The sequence below is a fragment of the Terrapene carolina genome, unplaced genomic scaffold (assembly GCF_002925995.2).
Source record: "Terrapene carolina triunguis isolate 2854851 unplaced genomic scaffold, T_m_triunguis-2.0 Scaffold111, whole genome shotgun sequence".
NCBI lineage: Eukaryota > Metazoa > Chordata > Testudines > Emydidae > Terrapene > Terrapene triunguis.
In genome coordinates this window covers 714,753-735,203 of record NW_020664462.1, presented here as the reverse complement: position 1 = coordinate 735,203, position 20,451 = coordinate 714,753, and the positions used below count along the sequence as shown (strand labels likewise).

General features: G+C 44.6%; 1 protein-coding gene across 5 annotated transcripts in view; it reads right to left on the bottom strand.

Moving 5' to 3' along the window:
- The window catches only part of LOC112102487 (KAT8 regulatory NSL complex subunit 1-like), a 126,531-nt gene that overhangs the window by 85,507 nt on the left and 20,573 nt on the right, over positions 1 to 20,451 (bottom strand). The window contains exon 1 of one of the 5 annotated variants that reach the window (XM_024193820.2): positions 16,567 to 16,654. The exons of the other annotated variants lie outside the window; for them this stretch is intronic. The gene's annotated coding sequence lies outside the window, so the exon portion shown is untranslated. Of the gene's footprint in view, positions 1 to 16,566; positions 16,655 to 20,451 lie in introns of those variants that run through there. 5 annotated transcript variants of the gene reach the window in all.

Below are 20,451 nucleotides of genomic sequence, written 5' to 3'. Positions count from 1 at the left end.
TTGTAACCTGAGCTGCTGCATGCCGCCTGCACTACTAGCTGAAGCATCAGCAGACCTGAAGTTTCAAAACACTCCATGAGTAAACAGCTTTAAGTCCCATGCTGGTCTAGGGTCGCGTATTTCCCAGTACATATTCCATATGCCCTTGAAGAAGCATTTCATCATCAGGAGCATGAATATTGATACGCCATCCATCTTACGGTGAAAGGTGATAGCAGCTAATAAGTATACTACAGCAAAGCTTGTCGAAAACCCTGAATTCTTTAGTTCTAATATGTATTCCAAGACCAAACGGAAGTGGTGCTGTGAGTGCAAATACATGTTTGTTCTGGCACCATAAGGAGAACCTTTTCCATTTTTGGAGGTAAGTGGTATGTGTGGTTGGTTTTCTGCTGTTTACTAACATCTGTTTTACTTGTTCCAAGCAGGTTAACTAGTCATGGTGGAGCCACACCTTCAGGTGAAGTTTCTCCAGGTTTGGGTGGAGGACTTGACCACCTCCTTGTGAGAGATGGTCCAGTTGGGGGGAGAGAGAGAGAGCGAGCGCGAGTACATGATGCACATGGCGATCTGCGCACCAGGTATGGGTATCAGGTCTGCCTGGGCTATGTCGGAACTATAAATATGACCTTGGTTTTGACAGTCCGTATCTTGCGTATTACTCTGGAGATTAGTGGTACAGGTGGGAATAAGTACAGGAGAGGTGCCTCCCACCTGATTAGAAAGGTGTCCCCTAGGGATTGTGTTCCCAGTCCTGCTCGTAAGCAAAATTGCGGATATTTGTTGTTTCATGGTGTCGCAAATAGGTCAATGTAGGGGAACCCCCACTGTTGGAATATGTGTTGTAAGACACTGGTGTTCTGTGCCCACTCGAGATCTTGGGGAAAGTGTCTGCTTAGTGAGTCTGACCATGTTCTGGCGGCCCAGGAGGTAGGAAGCAGTAATGGTGATGTTGTGAGTTATGCACCCATTCCATAATTTTATGGCTTCTGGGCATATGGTATGAGAAGGGGCTCCTCCCTGTCAATTTATGTAGAACATACATGCAATGTTGTCTGTCATGACTCTTGCTGTTTTGTTCTTTATCACTGGGAGGAAGAGAACGCACGTGTTGCAAACCACGCGCAGGTTTGAAAAGGTTGTTGTGTTGCACACATTCACTGGTCTTGTCCACCAATGTAATGAACGCTGGACTTTTGGTGTCAATGTTAGGCTTTTGTTTAGACTGTGCTTGTTTGATATGTATACTGAGCTTATCCATCCCTGTAGGCAACGCATGTGTAGTCGAGTGTGCTTTACTATGAAAGTGGTGGCCACTATGTGACCCAATAGTTGCAGGCAGGTAAGTGCTGAGACCTTTGGGCTGTTTGACCACTCTCCTAGCTGTGGTCACAATGTTAAGAATCTGTTCCTTGGTAGTGATGCTCTGGCCGCTATAGAGTCCAAATGCGCCCTGATGAAATCCAATTGTTGTATTGGAATTAGAGTTGATTTTTGTTCATTTATTTGTAGCCCTAGGGTCTGAAAGCGGGTGATAGTCCTCTGGGTAATGTCTCTCGTTTCTGATTGGGTAGGACCTTTCGGTAGGCAATTGTCTGGATATGGGAATATCATTATTCCTTGTCTGTGCAAATGTGTCGCTACTACCGCTAGGGTTTGGAGAAGACTCTCTGAGCAGTCAAAAATCCAAATGGCAACCCACTGTATTGAAAGTGATCTTTTCCTACTGTGAACCATAGGAACTTCTGTGTGCAGGATTTATGGTAATGTGAAACTATGCATCCTGTAGGTTGAGGGCTGAAAACCAGTCCCCCTTTTCCATTGCTGGGATTATTTAAATCAGTGTGACTATCTTGAATATTTGGATTTGGTACAAACTTGTTGAGTTTTCGGAGATCTAATATGGGTCTCCATCCACTGTTTTTCTTTTGGGAGTCTTCACCAGTGTTATCGGTGCCATTTAAGAGGAGTTTGGCTTGTGTTTGCCTCTTGACTCCTTAACCTTGCCAGCAGCAGCCCCAGTGCAGGCGGTGCCGGAAGTTCCCAGTGCATCAAAGGTGCTCACTCTTGGCATGGCCTGCACCAACAATAGCAACCTTGCAGGACACCGTTTTCTTTTCAACGGTTCTCTCTGCGGGGACAACGTGGCTCTTTTACTCACTTTCTTGAAGGAATCATACTTGTTTCCAAAAATGACATGCTGGGAAGAGTTCCCAGTTGAGGGGTTCTGCTGTCCAGAGTCAGAAGCTGGATGAAGGGATTTCTCCATGAGAATAAGTTTCAGGAGGAGATCGCTATCCCATGTGGCTCAAGCTTTGAAGTTGCTGAAGTGAGTACTCTTTTGCGGTGTGCGCAATTGACCTAAGCTTTGGATATAGGGTGAGTGGCCATCAGAAAACGGCACTGGGTCCTTGCACGAGAAACATCTTTTGAAGCCTGGTGAACCAGGCATGTTTTTAATGTCCCTCGCGGAGGTCGTTTTTAAAACAGAATAAATGAAAGGTGGAGTTTTTTTTGAAGGGAGAACAAAAAAAAGATGTGCAAATGTCTAAACTTGTAACCAAGACCTAACTATCACTAATTATTTTTCCTAGGTTGTCATTCAACACCACTATGGAGCTCCGTCTCAGGCCGAGGACAGCTGAGAAGCAACTGAGGGGTCGGGTCACACATGCAATGGTCAAAGTGCCAACGGCGCCATGAGATGACTACTATACATGTGCAGCACTGATGGACACTGCTACTGAAAATCTCTGATCAATGGTACTGGGACGCACCAACACCTGAAGTGGAGCACCCACAGGGACAGCACTCAAAGAAGAATTGGTAGCGGCATCGGTTCACAATAAAGCTGAGAAATCTTCTGTGGCCACAGAAGATACAAATGTGAAAGTGGTATGCCACCCTTGATTTAAAGGACTCCTAATGTCCACGAAGGGAATGATGGAAGCTAGGGAGACCATGCAGAACCTCAGTTTCTTGAGATATCTGTTGAAGCAACGCAGGTCCAGAATGGGCTGAAGGTCCCCCTTGGTCTTTGGGATTAGGAAATATCGGGAGTAAAACACCTTCCCTCTCAAGTCTTGAGGAACCTCGTCCACAGTCCCCATCTGTAGGAGGGACTGCACCTCCTGGGTGGGGAGTTGTTCATGAGAAGGGTCCCTGAAGAGGGACCAGGATGGGAGGAAGGGGTAGATGAAAACTGAAGGGCACCGTTGATTGTCACGGTACTTAGCATCCAGTGGTCTGGTGTTATGCAGAATCCCAGAGCTGAAGTGGGACAGACAGTCCGAAAATAAAAGTGGAGACAGGAACTGGTATAGTATCCCCAGGCATACCTTCAAAACGCCTGCTTGGGCCCACCAAAATACCTATGTGACCTTGGTTGGAAAGATGAGATGGAGGGAAGTGGCTGACAGTACTTGTAACCTTTCCCTTTCCTTTTAGGACTCCTGTCACAGAAGGGGAGACCAGTACCTTCTCTACTTCCATTCGGTGCCAGAGGGTCAGGGGACTGGCGGCAGACCAGAGATGGTTGCAATGATGGTGTCAGGGTTGGCTTGCCCCTAGAACAGTGGTTTTCAAACTTTTTTCCTGGCGACCCAGTTGAAGAAAATTGTTGATGCCCGCAACCCAACGGAGCTGGGGATGAGGGGTTTGGGATGTGAGAGGGGCTCAGGGCTGGGGCAGAGGGTTGAGATGTAGGGGTGAGGGCTGCAGGGTGGGGCTGGGAATGAGGGGTTCAGGATGTGGGAGGGGGCTCTGGGCTGGAGGGTGGAGGCTCTGGGGTAGGGCCGGGGATGAGGCATTTTTTGTCCTTTAAAACTTTAACCATTTAAGGTTTAAATATATTTTTGTAATACTGAACTTGTGAACTATATTACAGCGTTATTGATAAGGGGTGTTGATGATTGTATGATCTGTAGAGTTGTTTGTTTGCTAGACAAGGGCGAGGTAAAGAAAATTTGTGGGTTTTGAATGACATTATAGAGGCAGAGTTTAAGGTGCCTGGGAATCCCCTTGGTGAGTGGGGTTGATTACTGCCAATGTGCTTCATATAGGGACAATTTGGGGGGCGGATAGCTCAGTGGTTTGAGCCTTGGCCTGCTAAACCCAGGGTTGTGAGCTCAATCCTTGAGGGGGCCACTTAGGGTTCTGGGGCAAAATCAGTACTTGGTCCTGCTAGTGAAGGCAGGGGGCTGAACGCAATGACCTTTCAAGGTCCCTTCCAGTTCTATGAGAGAGGTATATCTCCATATACTATTATTATTTTTTATTTCTGAGAATGGGTGTGAGTGTGCATGTATGAAGCTGCATAGTTTCACCCTTTTTTCTGTGGCTTTGAATTAGACATTGTTTGCCCCTCAGCAATTTAACTATTTTAAAACAGCTTGTATATCTGAATTTCCTTTTGTAAAATTTAAAACTGAAGGCACTGTAAAGACAAACACACTGAATGAAGTGGTCTCTATGTAACTTCTCAAATTGAATATTTCCAGACCTTTTAAAAAATATACATAGAGTGAAGATACACAGGAGAGTTAAGATTTCCCAGCTCCCACAAAAAGGTCTTAAGACTTCCATAGCCAATGGATAGAGAATTACAAAGCAAATTTATTTGGAGCTGTGATTGCATCAATTACAGTGGAGCAGTGAATTTGCAAAGCACAAAGTGTCAATTTGAGAGATCTATTAGACTCACGTTTTTATTGGGAACAAAACCTAATGGATGTTTCATGCAACCCTTTTTATGGCACCCAAAAGTTTGCAAGGTACCTCACAAGACAAGTTCAAAAACATGATCCCTGCCACAAACTAATATCCAACATGATGACATAAGACAGTGAACAAGGTAGTAAGGAGGCTACAGGGGGTAGTAATACACAGCATGATGTGGGGGTTGTCAATAGAGTAAAACAAATGTTGGTTACTTTCTCGTAGGCTTAGAGAAAGAAACTTTTAGGTGGGAAGAAGGCCGGGGCAAGGTCAGAAAAGGTATTCTAAGCATACAGGCACTCTGGAGATGGTGGTGAGAGGAGGAGTGGAGGATGTTTGCTATCAGAGCAGAGGCATGGCAGGCAATAAAAAAAAATATTTCATAGGAGAGGCAGAGTTGTGCAAGGCCTTGAAAGCAAATACAAGCAGCTTGAACTGATGTTTGCAGAAGGGTGAGCCAAAGGATGGATTCAAAGAATGGGGGATGACATAGCAAGTAATAGGATCTTAGTGGCTACATTGGTGTCAAAGGCCAAAGAGGAGGTTGTAGTGATGAAAAGAGGGCATGAGGTGGACCTATATGAAGGTTTAGCAGCGTGGGCAGGAAAAATGTTGGATCTTATAGACATTGTGAAGAAAGCAGCAGCAAGAGCTGGACATGGATTGGATTGTTGGAGGAGAAAAATCAGATGACCTCCAGTTTACAGGCTTGAGTGACAGGCATTACCTGTGGTGTGTTCAATAAGAATGGGAGAGTGGAAAGTGTTTTGGTGGAAAGAAAGGGATCCAGTTTTGGCTATGTAAAGCTTGAAGGAATAGCAAGGCATCAGATAGGTTTAGATATGAGATTGGATAGCAAGTAAGTCAGGAGGTGGATTGGAGAAGTGTAAGAGTCATCAGCATAGAGAGTATAACTGAAGCTGTTTGAGTGAGTTAGATCACCCAGAAAAGAGTGGATTGATGGAGGAACTGACATTAAATATATCAAAAGAAATTCCTCTCGCCCTTCTTTCTTTTTGTAGCATAAAGCAAGTGAATCAATACAGCTCCTACTGTGATTAGAGACAAAGCGTGTAGCTTTATTTTTATTAGAGTTGCTATAAAGGAGCTGTTACTGAGTGAGTAATTAAAGTGGAGTTAGTGTGATTGGAGACCTTTCTATAATAATAATAATAATAATAATAAAGCTGAAAAACTTTTTAAAAACATAATTATTTAATTCTATTTTTCAGCCTTAAAAATATTTTTTTTTTAAATGAACTGCTACTGTGACACAGACTTGCGCAGGCATGTATATTAACCAGTCGGACCATCTTCTCAATATTTCACCAAAGGGGACTGCGTGTGGTCTCTGCCAAAAGCTAAGAACTAGCTGATTGTCATGGTTACTGTGAGATGTTTGCACAGGAAACTTTTTAACAAATATGTAAAATGTAGACAATTGTCACCTGAGATGAGTGGGCTCTCAGGGCTATCTCAATCAACACTGAGAACAATGGACATCTGTGGAGATAGACTACGTTCACTTTCTAGACCAGATGCAGGCTTAAGGATTTACAAAAACAAAAGAACCCCCCCAAAAGCCTCTAAGGGACCACTGTGGTAAGAAACAATAGTCTGCAACTATATAACAGAAAAGAGCACAAGATTTTATCCATTACAGAGGAGAAACCCTGCAAACTCGGTGTCTCATGAAAGGCAGATCCCAGCTGTTTGAACTGGACCAGCACTGCAAGTACAGTAACTCACTTAAAGTCGTCCTGGTTAACATTATTTTGTTGTTATGTTGCTGATCAATTAGAGAACATGCTCATTTAAGGTTGCGCAATGCTCCCTTATAACGTTGTTTGGCAGCCGCCTGCTTTGTCCACTGCTTGCAGGAAGAGCAGCCCATTGGATAGGGTTACCATCCGTCCGGGTTTCCCCAGACATGTCCGGCTTTTTCAGCTTTAAATGGCCATCCGGGGGGGATTTCTAATAAAGTAGAAATGCCCGGGATTTTCCCCTTCCCCTCATGCAGAGTGCGGCGCGGCTGATTGGACGGCTGGGCCTGATTGAAAGCCGCTCGCAGCCACTGGGGCCTCTAGCAGCCAGAGTCCCTCCCCCTCCCCCGCTCCCTCCTCCCCCGCAGAGCAGCGCCAGTGTTTGGCTGCATGTGGAGCTCGCAGCTCTCTCTCGGCCTGGTGGGGGGGGGTGGAGGGGGGGTGGAAGAGGGGAAAGACAGGCAAGGGACAGGGAAAGGGGGGTTAGATTGGTCGGGGGTTCTGGGGGGGGCTGTCAGGAGAAGGGGTTCTAGAGAGCAGTTGGGGCAGGCAAGGGACAGGGAACGGGGGGGTAGATTGGTCCGGGGTTCTGGGGGGGCTGTCGGGAGAAGGGGGTGTAGAGAGCGGTTGGGGCAGTCAGGGGACAGGGAGCCTTAGATAGGGGGTGGGGTCCTGGGGGCAGTTGGGGGGGGGTCCTCAGGAGAGGGCAGTCAGGGGACAGGTAGGGGGATTCTGGGGGGAGCGGGAAGTGGGAGGGGGTGGGGCTGGGGCAGGGCTAGGGCGGCACCCCATGTCCTCTTTTTTGATTGTTGAAATATGGTAACCCTACCGTTTGAGCTAGCTGGTGGGGGCTTGGAACCAGGGTGGACCAACAGTCCCCCTATCAGCTCCCCGCTCCCCTAAGTTCCCTGTGCGACAGCCGCCCAGCAGGCTATCAATCGGCAGTTCAGCTATCCCCCCCCCACTGCCCTGTGCTGCTCCTGCCCTCTGCCTTGGAGCTGCTCCCCGGTGTAGCTGATATACTTGAATTCTTGAATCAGCTGAAGCAACACTAAGTCTTTTATGGGATCTTCTTCCATAGCGTTAGAGGTCCAACTCACTTTCTACATTAAACCGTTTAAATCTTGCAGTAAAATTCAGTTAATGAATGGTCAGTTATAGGAGTTTCAACTTAAGTACTTCTGTGGCCCTCATCACCATATTCCTTACAGTTTTAAGGAAGCTAGTATGTGTCTTTCCTTTATTTATTCTAAGTAAGCAAGTAAACTCAGACCTGCTCTACGCTTAAAATTTAGATCAACCTGGAGGCAGAAATAACTGGGAGCTTCATCCGCACTGGTTAAGGGGTAACTGATTATCACTACAAAAGGTTCTCTCTCTCCTGCTAATAATAGCCCACCTTAATTGATTAGTCTCATTATAGCTGGTATGGCAACACCCATTTTTTCATGTTCTCTGTGTATATCTTCGTACTGTATTTTCCACTGCATGCATCTGATGAAGTGGGTTTTAGCCCACGAAAGCTTATGCCCAAATACATTTGTTAGTCTCTAAAGTGCCACAAGGACTCCTCGTTCTTTTTGCTGATACAGACTAACATGGCTACCACTCTGAAACGTGTGGTTCTGCCTCCCAAAGGTTCATGGAGATTGAATACCTATTTGATCATCTAGACTCATTAGTGTCTGTCTTCTGGCCTTAAAATCTATTCATCTATGAACGATTGAAGAAATTAAAAAGTATTGCACCACCACACATTTTTCCATTAGTCCAGACAGATTATTTCCAAAGAATTTTCTAAGTGCAGAAATCCATGTCTAGCCTCTCTATAATAGTGGGCAATGTTAACTGCCATCATCAAAACGAGAAAGGGTGCATAAACACTTACTGAGATATGCCTAGTTTAAAATGCAAAGGTTAAACACACTTTCTGATTCTGTGTCAGATTGCTTGAGGTGGAAAGAAACTGAAAGCATAACTAGACATTCAATTTTAATGAAAGAGCATATTCGCAACATCAGCAAGGGTAGTCGAACACATTAAACCCTTTCCTTTCTTTCTCCAAGTCCTCTTCCTGAACTATCATTGTGATGGCTTGATCGTTCATTTGCTCAGTGTTTTAAATACAGCACTTCTGTTCTTTAATAAGTGGCCCGCCTAAGAGAGCGGACAACTGTATCAAGTGGTTACTACAGAGAGGAATTTCTGAGAAATGTAGATGCTTTACAAAAAGGTAGAAATAAGGCCAGATGTCACTTTCTCATCATGGAATTTCCCTTCTTAGAGGGGAAAGTGGGGTGGGGAGGAGACAGACTGACTACAAAAGTTTCTGGGAAATGGTTTTCCTTTTTTGTATGGGAGTCAGTGATGTAGCCACAGGAATGTTAATTTTATTTGATAACAATGAATTTTATTAAGAAGGGGCTTTTATTCCTTTTAAAGCTCTAGATAGATCATTTAGAGAACCAGAGTCAAGGTCTCAAATTGGTTGTGCCTTCTGAGCCTCTTTAATATGATCTGAATGATAAAGCACCTCTCCCTCTTAAAAACTGCACTGCAGCCAAGAGAGATGGAAACTTGTAAAGAACAGGACCTTTTGTTTTCCTGAAAGATGTGCTCTAGGAGGAATTATTTTGGGGAAGTTCCATGGCCTGTTATTATACAGGTCAGACTAGATGATCACAATGGTCCCTTCTGGCCTTGGAATCTGTGAATGATGAGCGGAGCAAGGCTTGCAGTATGGACAGACAAACAGCTTGTTACTAAAAAAGTGGTTGTTCTAAAGGTGATATGTAAAGGACTTAAAAAATTAGGTTAGTTTCTTTATGGTTTGTGAAGAAAGCGTGAGACGTGCTCCTATTCCTTTGTTTACTTTAGAAATACTGGAAGTGTCAAGTCTGGCTTTTTTTTTTTTTTTTTTAAATGAAGACTTCTTGAAATAAGATCTCAAATATTTATGAGCAGTTCACATTAATTGTTAATTAACACCTCCATACTTTCAGAGAGACATAGCTTCTCCCAAGTCTTCATTAGATATCAAGTTTTAGTTTTTTCTTAAAACTGCAGAGCTTGGATGCCAAAGTAAAAATGGAGGTCCCTTCCAGTCCTATAAGAGATCCTCTAGTCCAGACCCCTGAACTCAAGAATTATCCTTGATGCTAAGAGCAGCAAATTTCATAAGCACTACATATAGCTGACTGAATGGCTTTACTCAGAATGACATTCCATAACATATTGCACAACAAAAACAAACTAACTATCTCCAGCTACTGAACAACCAATCCTCTGCTTCTGGCTTCACACCATCAGGGACTTCCTGCTAATCTCACATTTCTAACTATATTCAAGGTCACCAATTCAATTATTCAAGGTTTTACAAGGCTTAATGTTCTCAAAAAAAAAAAAAAAACCCCAAAAAATTGCACGCTCATCAGTTGAACTCTCAATATCTTTAACCTTGTCTCAGCCACCTGTAGCTTTTAATCTGAAATTCTCACATTATGCACTGGATATAATCTAGTTTCAGCTACATTTTTTAATATTAATCTTTGTATACAACTGTAACAAGCATAGGCTGCCACACATGCACCCCTCATTGAGAAGCAAATTTGAATTTAGTCTGGAGTCTGACACCAGTACTAAATAAAAGTCACCAGCAATAGAATACTGATGTTACACATCCACCAAGTTGGTTATATTTTTAGATTACCATATTATGGCACAATCTTTAGAGTTATAAGAATCAGAATGAAGGTTCAAGGCTGTGCTTTATAAGCTACTGAGTCTTATGAAAACTTCTGCTTAGATATTCATACACTCACTTTAAAGACCCCCTGAGAGGAACTCACAGTTATGTTTCACATGTTTAATGATAGTTAAACAATAGACTTTGCTTCAGCCAGTTGAACAAGTTTTATTGTTTACTTCCTTCTAGGGTCATGTTCCTGACCGTGGAGCTCAGCTGCCTCCCTCCTCTTCATGTGCAGACGGAGGGATCTGAACATAGCATGAACAATGCCAATGCTCGAGTGTGGGGCAAGGAGCCTTTAGGCCCAGCTTCCCTCCCCGCTGCTGCCACCCTATAGCAGGCCTCTCAAGGGATTTCTGCTGATATCCCAGGCTGGGGCCTTCAGGGGAACACACACCCATCTGGCTCATATTGGTCCAATACATTAGAAAGGGACAGCTTTTCTGAGGAGTCAGTCCTTGAATCCAAGTACCTTTCCTGAGACTGAAGGAACCCCTGTAGTGGAGGGAAGACAATAAGAGATTGATAATCATTCCACGCAAGTATCCCTTTCAAATCTGTCTGACACTCGATGAAGGACTGATTTTTACAATAGCAGATCACCTCTGTGAGGCAGAGACAGAGTCCAGTGTTAGGTTAAAGTCAGGCCTGAGAAGTATAGCCTCTGCAGACAGAAAGACAGTATCACTGATGCTCACTTTCATCTAGAGTTAAGGTTTCCCAGTGACAGCTTGTGCCCTTCCATAATATCAAGATCTGCAAAACTCAAACTTCAGAAAAACAGGACGCAGTTAAGTTACATACTCTATATAACCTTAATATTGCCCCCTGGAGCTGGGAGCCACTGGTGAGTTATCCGCAATGGTCTGAAACTGCATCCAGTGAGAGAGTTGTAGCTGTACTAAATGGCTTGAGTGGTGGAGGGAATAGGTGGGGCAGATTGGTGGAGGTGTGTTTGTGAGTTGAGGAGAGAGAGATTAGTTTAAGGAGCATCACAGAATTGTGGCTGTGATGTGAGATGGGTTTGAGCCCACCCTGTGGGTGCGAGTAAAGAAAAAGGGAGCATGTGAACCTAGCCTAGTTGCCTGAATCATTTTATTGCAAAATTGTGTAGGATGTCTCATTAGCAAAGCACAGGGGAGGGAAGGGGAGTGTCTTGCCATGCAACAGGAATGGTCAGTAATGAGGTGGGATATGAGAGCAGTCTGTGGGTTTAATGACGGGTAAGGGAAAGTATAGGTTTAGATGGTATCCTGCAAGTGCAAAGTGGTATTCTGAATAGGCTAAGTGAGCGTAGGGGAGGTGCAGGTAGGTACTTTCCTTTACAGTGAAAGTTGCAGGTGTTGGTAGCAGCTAGTGGCCATTGTGGCAGCTGTAGACAACATGTAGAATAATAGTGGACTACCCAATCCTGGTCCAGCCCTCTTCTCCCTGCCCCTTGCCACCCAGCTGTTCCAGCCAGTCCTGTGCCTTCCAGTCCAGCCACCCTCCCCACTGCCCCCCACCATGCTATTCTGTCCAGGCTTCCCCTCATCCTAGGCAGTCCCTAAATGTGTCTATGTGGCATTGTATCCCATTTTCCAACTGTACCTGACCATCAAATCATGAATTTTCCCTATGGATGATGAGAGAACCCAAAGGCTGTTTTAAAGTGTTAACACAATTTTCTGAAAAGGAGCTGTATCCTGTGCATTCCTTGGCCAGTCTGCAGTTTTCCTCACATGCCCAACCCCCTTCATTCTTGGTATGTGCAGCAAACAACACTACACATCCTTCTGCAGCATAGGAGGCTCAGAAAGGGGTGAAGTGGCCCATTTATCTCAATATGATGGCATAGCTGAATTAAAACACCTTAAGATGAATGCAGCCTGAAACAATAGTTCTGAGATGTATGAATGACTCCATTCATATCAGTCTCATTCCCCCTATCCAGCCAACTTCAGGAGAGCCACAATAAACATGCCTATTCTCAACACCTGCATGCTCCCAGTATGCCTGTTCTCAGCTGCATACCCAAGAGATGGGGCTTTCCCCAGTTCCCCCACACATAGTGGGGAAATAGGGAGACAGGCGCAGACCCCCTGGAAGGACAAGGTCCCCCGCATCCTAGCTCAGAGAAGGGGGCAGGCAGGGGTATTAACCCCCTATATATGGGCTGGGGCCCCCCAGATCATGGTGCACACATGGGAGGGGAATATCAGGGTGACAGAGGCATATGCTCCTATTTCCCCACAGTCTGTCACTCATCCCCACCCCCTGTTCCCTTTTCCTGATGTCCCTACCCCCCCATCACCTAATCCCTCTACTACCCACCCATCCCCATTTATCCCTTTCCTCACTTATTTCCACCCCAATCACCTTCTCCTCCCAGCATACACTTGCATGTACAGTTCATTTTTTCAAAAATAGTTTCAGCGCCTTTGGAATATTTACTCAGATTATATTTCCCCAAAATAAAAATTCTTCTTTGACAGAAGCAGATTCAAGCAATATGCCTCCCTTTTTAATTTCTACCCTGGGTTGAGGATTTGAATTCAGTGTGCCCCTGTGGGGCTCAGATTCAATGGCCAGAACATTCTCTTGAAGTCCTGCAAATCTTAGGTGGCTTTCAACACCACTGGGCTCTCTCTCTGTACATGCAGAGAGTAATCCATTAGGCAGTGGGGCCTTAGATATGCTTACCAGAACACTCAACTGGAGAAAAACTCTTTCAAAGAATGCTGGAATTTGATTTCTCCCAAAGGGCTGGTGGGTGCTATGCATTTTGTAGGGGTAACCCTTGAGCACTGGAGACCCTAGTGCAATGATCTCAGCCATGGATGGATCTCGAATTGTGCATGAAAATGTTGCCAGCATGTGTCAGCTTTAAGAGCTTTTTTTCCCTGGGGGCTGTATCTTGGGAACCCCTTGTTCACATTGAACCAAATTTGGGACACTGACCAAACCCCACTTCCCCATGAAGTGCACAAAATTTCAAGGCAATCCGAGTAACTGTATGGACTTTAGAGCACTTGAAGTTGAGCTTTAAACAGAAAGCCTGTCTTGATCAAATACAACAGAGCTGGTGGCACTCTGCTATAATTAGAGGGAAAATGGGGGTGGGGGGGGGAAACTACATACCCATCATTGCATAGCAGGCTCAGCGAAGTGCTGAAGTGGCTCATTCATCTCAATGAAATAGTCTCGGATAAAAGAATACCCAATGGAGATGAATACAACCTGAAACAATAGTTCTGAGATGTATGAACTACTTCATTCACGTAACTGATTGTCCCATCTCTCCATCCCAGTACTGAAGAGTTTCTGATGCAAACATGCCCATTCTCAGATCCTCACCCAATATCCGCAGTGTGTTCTTCATGTGTGCTCCAAGTATGCCTGTTCTAAACTCTCCATCCAGAGGGGCAGGGCTTCCCCAAAACCTGGTTCACTTGGGGGGCGGGGGAAGGGGAAATGGAGATGGGCTCAGATACCCTTTGGGCAACAAGGCAACCCAGACCCCAGCTTACATGAGGGAGGCAAGGAGAGGGTCTTAGACCCTCCCCCTTCACAGGGGGCGGGGGCAGAGGTGAAAGTAAGTCGGTACGGGCCAGTACAGCATACTGGCAAGAGCCGGTAGGCCGTGCTCGACTAGACCGGCTTCCCCAGGCTGGCACTTTAAAGGGCCCAGGGCTCCTGCTGCTGTGGGGATAAATTAATAGATTCATAGATTCTAGGACTGGAAGGGACCTCGAGAGGTCATAGAGTCCAGTCCCCTGCCCGCATGGCAGGACCAAATACTGTCTAGACCATCCCTGGGAGCCCTGGTCCTTTAAAGCGCTGCCCGAGCCTGGCTGCTGGAGCCCCGGGGTAGCGGCAGCAGGGCTCCGTCGGCAATTTAAAGGGCCCAGAGCTCCACTGCTGTAGCGGCGGCCAGAGCCCTGGACCCTTTAAATCGCCCCTTAGCCCCAGGGCTCCCAGCCGCAGTCCGGGGGCCTTTAAAACTTGATTTAAAGGCCCTGCCTCTTCCGGTTGAGGCCACGCTCCTGCTCAGGACTCCGGCGTACCAGTAAGTCCGTTAAGTTACTTTCACCCCTGGGAGGGGGCCCCAGACCCTGGCATGCACACGCACACACCCCCACGCACATCCAGAAAGTAGGGCTGGATCCCAGATTACATTTCAGAAGTAGGCAGAGGAGAGGGGCTCAGATGCACCAGATCCTGCCCCCCACACAGAAGGGTAGATTGTGGGGCTGACAGGCACCCTATCCCTATTCTCCCCCAGGTCCCCAGCTTCCCTTCCCTGAGCTCCCCAATCCCTCTCACCTCCCCTCTCACTCATCCTCATTTATCTCCCTCCCCCGATGCAATCCTAAACCCCCTTACCCTCATTCCCCATAGTAAGCAGGCAAACTGATGTGCATATGAAATTAATTTTAAAAAATAGATAATTCTTGCATTCTCCACACTAGATAACAGAATAAATAGCCTTGTAGTGTAATAGAGCAGTGGTTCTCAACCAGGAGTACACACTCGCCTGGGGGTACGCAGAGGTCTTCCAGGGGGTACATCAACTCATCTAGATATTTGCCTAGGTTTACACCAAGCTACATAAAAAGCATTAGTGAAGTCAGTACAAACTAAAATTTCATACAGATGACTTGTTTATACTGCTCTATATACTATACACTGAAAGCAAGTACAATATTTATATTCCAACTGATTTATTTTATAATTATAAAGGTAAAATTAAGCAATTTTTCAGTAATAGTGTGCTGTGACACTTCTGTATTTTTAGATCTAATTTTGTAAGCAAGTAGTTTTTAAGTGAGGTAAAACCTGGGGGTACGCAAGACAAATCATACTCCTGAAAGGGGTACAGTAGTCTGGAAAGGTTGAGAGCCACTGTAATAGAAGGTGTTAGCATGCTAGTGATGGGTGATCTACAAATACCTGAGAGGAAAAATAGCTTCTCTCCTCTGAAAACTCCTGGTACACTCCACTAGCTATTAGCACTGCAATATGTATGAGCATGAGACACTTCAGAGGAATTTTCTTACATACACTCCAATCACCATCTTTAGCAATAAAAGTGGTCTACATTAGGTCAATATTGTTGTTTTATACTATATGGTTTAAACTTCTAGACACCAAATTGAATTACCAGTTGAAGGCAATGAGAATTCCTCATATAACACCAGTAAAGGAGGTCCCTTCATCCAGCAAGGCCAAATTCTCTCACTGTATGGTCCCATTTATGATGGATACCTAGATATCTATTAAGGAATTTCAGAGGCATGAAAATCTACAAGTCAAACAAAATATCAGTCGTCATGGCAGTCATCTCAGTGCTCCAATATTAAGCAGGATGTTTAATAGGAAGCAAATTTATAACAGGAAGAGTCAGCACATTTCTTTGCTCACATTCTTCTATGAGCAGATGCCTTTGCAGCAAGATAACAATTTAAAGTCCAACTGTAGCTCTTGCTCTGTTGTTTAAACATAGGCAGCCCTAAGGATGTACAGAAGAACATACTAATTTTCCTGTTCCAGAACTCTGAAGGACACCATTACAGTACCAGCATTAGCATGGGATTTGATATTATGCTAATTATATTCTCCCTTTCTAATCAAGTTGTTTCCTTAGCTAAATGACTAAGAGAACCACAAATGTTTACATACTCTGATCCTCAAACCCTAACGAATCTAAGTTAAATATTAACATTTCAGACTTGGATAGAAATAAGCCTTTTCACTTTCCATAATAATTCACTCCCAGATGGTAAAACAGCAGAACGTCACTAATTTGCACTAGCAGTTATGGCTTTTGCAAGTTGGAGAGTGAACAATTCAAAAAAAATAAATACACCTCTACCCCAAGAGAACGCTGTCCTCGGGAGCCAAAAAAATCTTACTGCATTATAGGTGAAACCGTGTTATATCAAACTTGCTTTGATCCGCCTGAGCGCGCAGCCCCGCCCCCCCCCGGAGCACTGCTTTACCACGTTATATCCGAATTCGTGTTATAGCGGGTCGCGTTATATCGGGGTAGAGGTGTAAATCACAATGAAATTTAGTTGTAACTGATAATACTTTGTATTCATCTCGATAAGTGTTCTGTACCGTGTCTTGTAGAAACAGTCAAATCAGTAACACAAAACCTTACCACTGCACCCTGATATGAGATCTTTCAGAAGTGAAGCAAGACCACTTGGTAACATATGCAAGTTAATATGTGCATCAGCAAGGTTCTGCTGTGACTGAAAGGCACGTATAGTTAAGCATTTGTACACAGGGAGAATATTAAAGCTTTTTCACTAACATTCAATACAATCTTATTGCTTCCTCTGTCAGCCTCACCTGTAGTATTGTGCTGGGTTCTCAAATTATAATCAAGTTCTCAACTCCAACTGTAGTTCTCTAGTAATGTTTGTCCTCATGTCTAATGCTGAAACAGATTAAACAAATTAGGTTTTGACTTTTAGTTTAAGTTTACATGACAGCCAAAACAGATGTCAGCTTAAATTTGTTGTGAAGAGTGTCTAACCAATATGTGATACTTAAGTAAATGCTGTACTGTTTTTGCAGATCTAGCCTTTCCCACTACTCTAAAAAACTCTAAATATCCAGAAAGCAAGCTTGGGTTACATCTAGATGCGATTCCAGTTAGATCCTAATACAGTTCCCATCACCATAGCATGAGCAACTCACAAAATTCTGAAGTGTTGAAGATATAGTTCTCTCTTCCTTGCAGTGTGCAGAGACTGGCGTTTTTAAAAAAAAACTGCAGTGTACTGTGAAAAGCCTAATCAAAAGTAGGATTTATATATTTTTTCCTGAGACAGAGTTTCATGGACAGAGTTTCAGCCTCACTGAATTGAATTCTTCCAACACTTAAGGGACTTTACTAAGGAGGGTTGCCTCTAAGTTCCCTGAAAGCTGCACAGCCACGCAGCAGCCTATTTAGCACCGCTCAGACACTCAAGGAACCCGCCCGGGGACTTGCCGCGGCCATGGGAGGGGTACCCCTCCTCTGGCCCCAACTCTGCTGTGGTGCGGCCAGGGAGAGGTGACCCAGACCCAGGGGCTCCCCCGGCCCCAGGAACAGCCAGGGCGGGGCTCCCCCAGCCCAGACCTACTGGGGTCAGAGGAGGGCCGCCTATCCTGAAGCCCCAACCCCAGAGCTGCTGTGGCGGGGAGAGGCGCCTCTTCAATCCAGCCCAGGTGCTGCTGCAGAGAGAGCGCGCTGGAGGAGTCCTCTCTTCCTGCCGTAGCCCTGAGCACCCTCCTACATCCCAAACTCTTCATCCGCAGCTCCACCTCAGAGCCCTCACTCCCTGCTCCCCAACCCTCTGCCACAGCCCTGAGCCCCTCATCTCTGGCCCCACCCCAGAGCCTGCACGCCCAGCCAGAGCCCTCACACCCCAACCCTCTGCCCCTACCCTGAGCCCCCTTCCCACACTCCGAACCCCTTGGCCCCACCCCTGCCACACATCACCTCCATATTGGTGCACATAAAATTCATTCTGCACATGGGTGGGGAAAATTAGAAGGAACGCTGCCGGCAATATGCTCATTAGTAATTTCATACAATTTTTGGATAAGAGATTTTAACTGGCAATCCTACAAGTCAAATAGATGGTAAATTTTTGCTAGCTCACCAAATCTGATGTTCATTATTAAAGGAAGTACAGTCAACTCTGAACTGATACCACCTCCTTCTATATATCAAAATACTATATATGACTCAATCACAGTTCAACTCCTGAGAAGACTTCCTGGAGCCTCTGATCAAGTCCTAGTTGCACTACTACATATTATGCATCAATCACGTTAAAGCTAGGAACCTCAAATTATTTAATTCTCTACATAAGAGGCACACCCAATTGCATTTGATTGTCATTGTCCTGCTGCAAGAGGTCTCTCTAAAGCAGGATTCGAACTCAGCTTGCTGGTTCCCACTTTCATATTTCATCTATTAAGCCAGCATCATTTCCACCTGGGGCTCAGACAATTACACTGCAGTTACAAAAGCAACATCTACAGTATAATTAGCTTCCAGAGTGTTCTTATTTTAAGTAGAGCAATATGAAAATGATTGCTAGGCAGAGCTAGGAAATCAGTTTCCCTGCAGGCATAGCTAGCTGGCAACAAGGCTTCGAAGTATGAATAAACAGAGAAGAACTGCTCACATAAATTCCTATCAGCTAATTAGTTTTGCTCACTGTACTCAGAGTGACACAATGCTGATATGGAAGAGATTTTGTCCCTAAAAACAATAAATTCATATCAAATATATGCAGATAATGGCAACCATTGCTTAGTATATGGACTCATTCGGATTTGTCATATCCCTATGTAAATTCCCAGTCAAGAAAAGAGAGTGAATTGTATTTTAAAATTTCAATTTAATTATCAATTTAAAAGTTACTCCACTAAAATAAATCTCTACAATGCTATATTAATACTTAGAAATTCATATGTTTATTACATAGCAGCAACCAAGCAGACTTTCATTGTTTTCAGAGCTCATCTACATGTTTACAGCCTCTCAGGAGTGTAAGAAAGTAACACTGTAAAACTGACTATTGATACAGAAATCAAAACTGACTACATGCACCCTCTCTCATAAATACAAAAAGCACACCAAGAAAAGAGATTTTTAGATCTGTTTTAGTAACAAATTCTCACGTGAAATGGGATAAAAGATATGCAATATTTTTTAAGTTGTGTCCATTTAAAGCCACCAGGTAAGGAAGTCTAAAGACTGCTGAATATAGCACCCCCAGCTTCCCCCCCCCCATAAGTACCCTCAGAGGAATTTCTTAAAATTACCTTTGAGATTGCTTCACTGGTAACTGCAGACAGACACATTAAACTTAAGGCACTTTATATCGCTAGTAATCGTATGACTGACTGAGAATGTGCCATTTTCAGTCACATTATAGGTGGCATTACCAGCTCCTCCTAGAGTTCAGGTTGCTTGATACTGCCCATTATAAGATGCTTTTTTATCAGGGATGTGCCTTTTGCTGTTCCTGTGAAAAAAGTCCAAATTTGGCAGTTATCAGCCTTTGAAAAAGTTTCAGTTTGCACGTGGTCAGCAGATTTAAGAGTTTGGCAGCTACATTCTCCAAAGATTATCTGTACTGGGAATGCCCCATCCTGCGGCTGAGCTGGCATTACCTTACAATCACTGTTTCTGACTGCTGGGGGTCATTGCACCAGGCACAAAACTTTCTTAATTATCTTCCTGCTGACACCCGGACAGGGTGGAGGAGGACACAACATGACTAGAATACAGAGGGGAAAGAGCTGTACTGGAGGAGGGGTGGCACATGCGAAGACAAGCAATCAGAATGGAGAAGAAAGAAGACTATGCCTGTCAGGCTGTGCAGAGAGAGAGACTGGGAGGAGACAAGGTGCTGCAAGGGTGGAGGGGGAAATGATTGGAACTGACTTGGCAAAAAGATGGTACTGGAAACCAGTGGAAAGGGGCCGGGGGAGAGATGTTAAATGAGAAGCCCAGGACAGGATAGACACGGAGACTTGAGAGTAGAGGGGTGTTGACAAACAGATTCATACATTCCACGCCAGAAGGGACCATTGTGATAATCTAGTATGGAACAAGGGCAGAAGGGAATCAGGATTAGGGAGGGAGATAATGCACAAGAAACAATGACTACTTGAGACACCCCTCTCCAGAACCCAGAATGGAATCCAAGATTCCAGTTTCAACATTCCTCTGTCAGCAAATATCTGTGAAATTAACTGCTATATGTGGGTCTCATCCTCATCTAGTGGCTGGTCATCTGCCTTTATGTGAAACTACTACAGCCATCAGTTACTCTGTTACCCAAGTGGTTGTGCTATGGATTCAAAGGTTCCAACACATCCGATGAAAAACATGGGTGTCAAGGATTCCACATAAAACATTCCATTAAGTTTAGTTAAACCCCCACACACAGAGAATTACATACAAAAGCCTACATTAATAGAATGTTAAGACTGTAAATTCAAGTACTCAAGTTATGAAATGCCAGAATTAACACTGCCTGTGCAAACCTAATTTGACTCCCCCTGTGTGTATGCATTATTATGCAGTCCTAATTACATGACTGTTTTTGCCAGAAGATCTTTGCCTCACTCAGTGCACAGAAAGTACCATGCTCTAGGAATGAATCAGGATTATGTATCCAAAGAGGCTGTTGGTACAACCCCTGCCTCATTTGTGGCTGAAGCTAA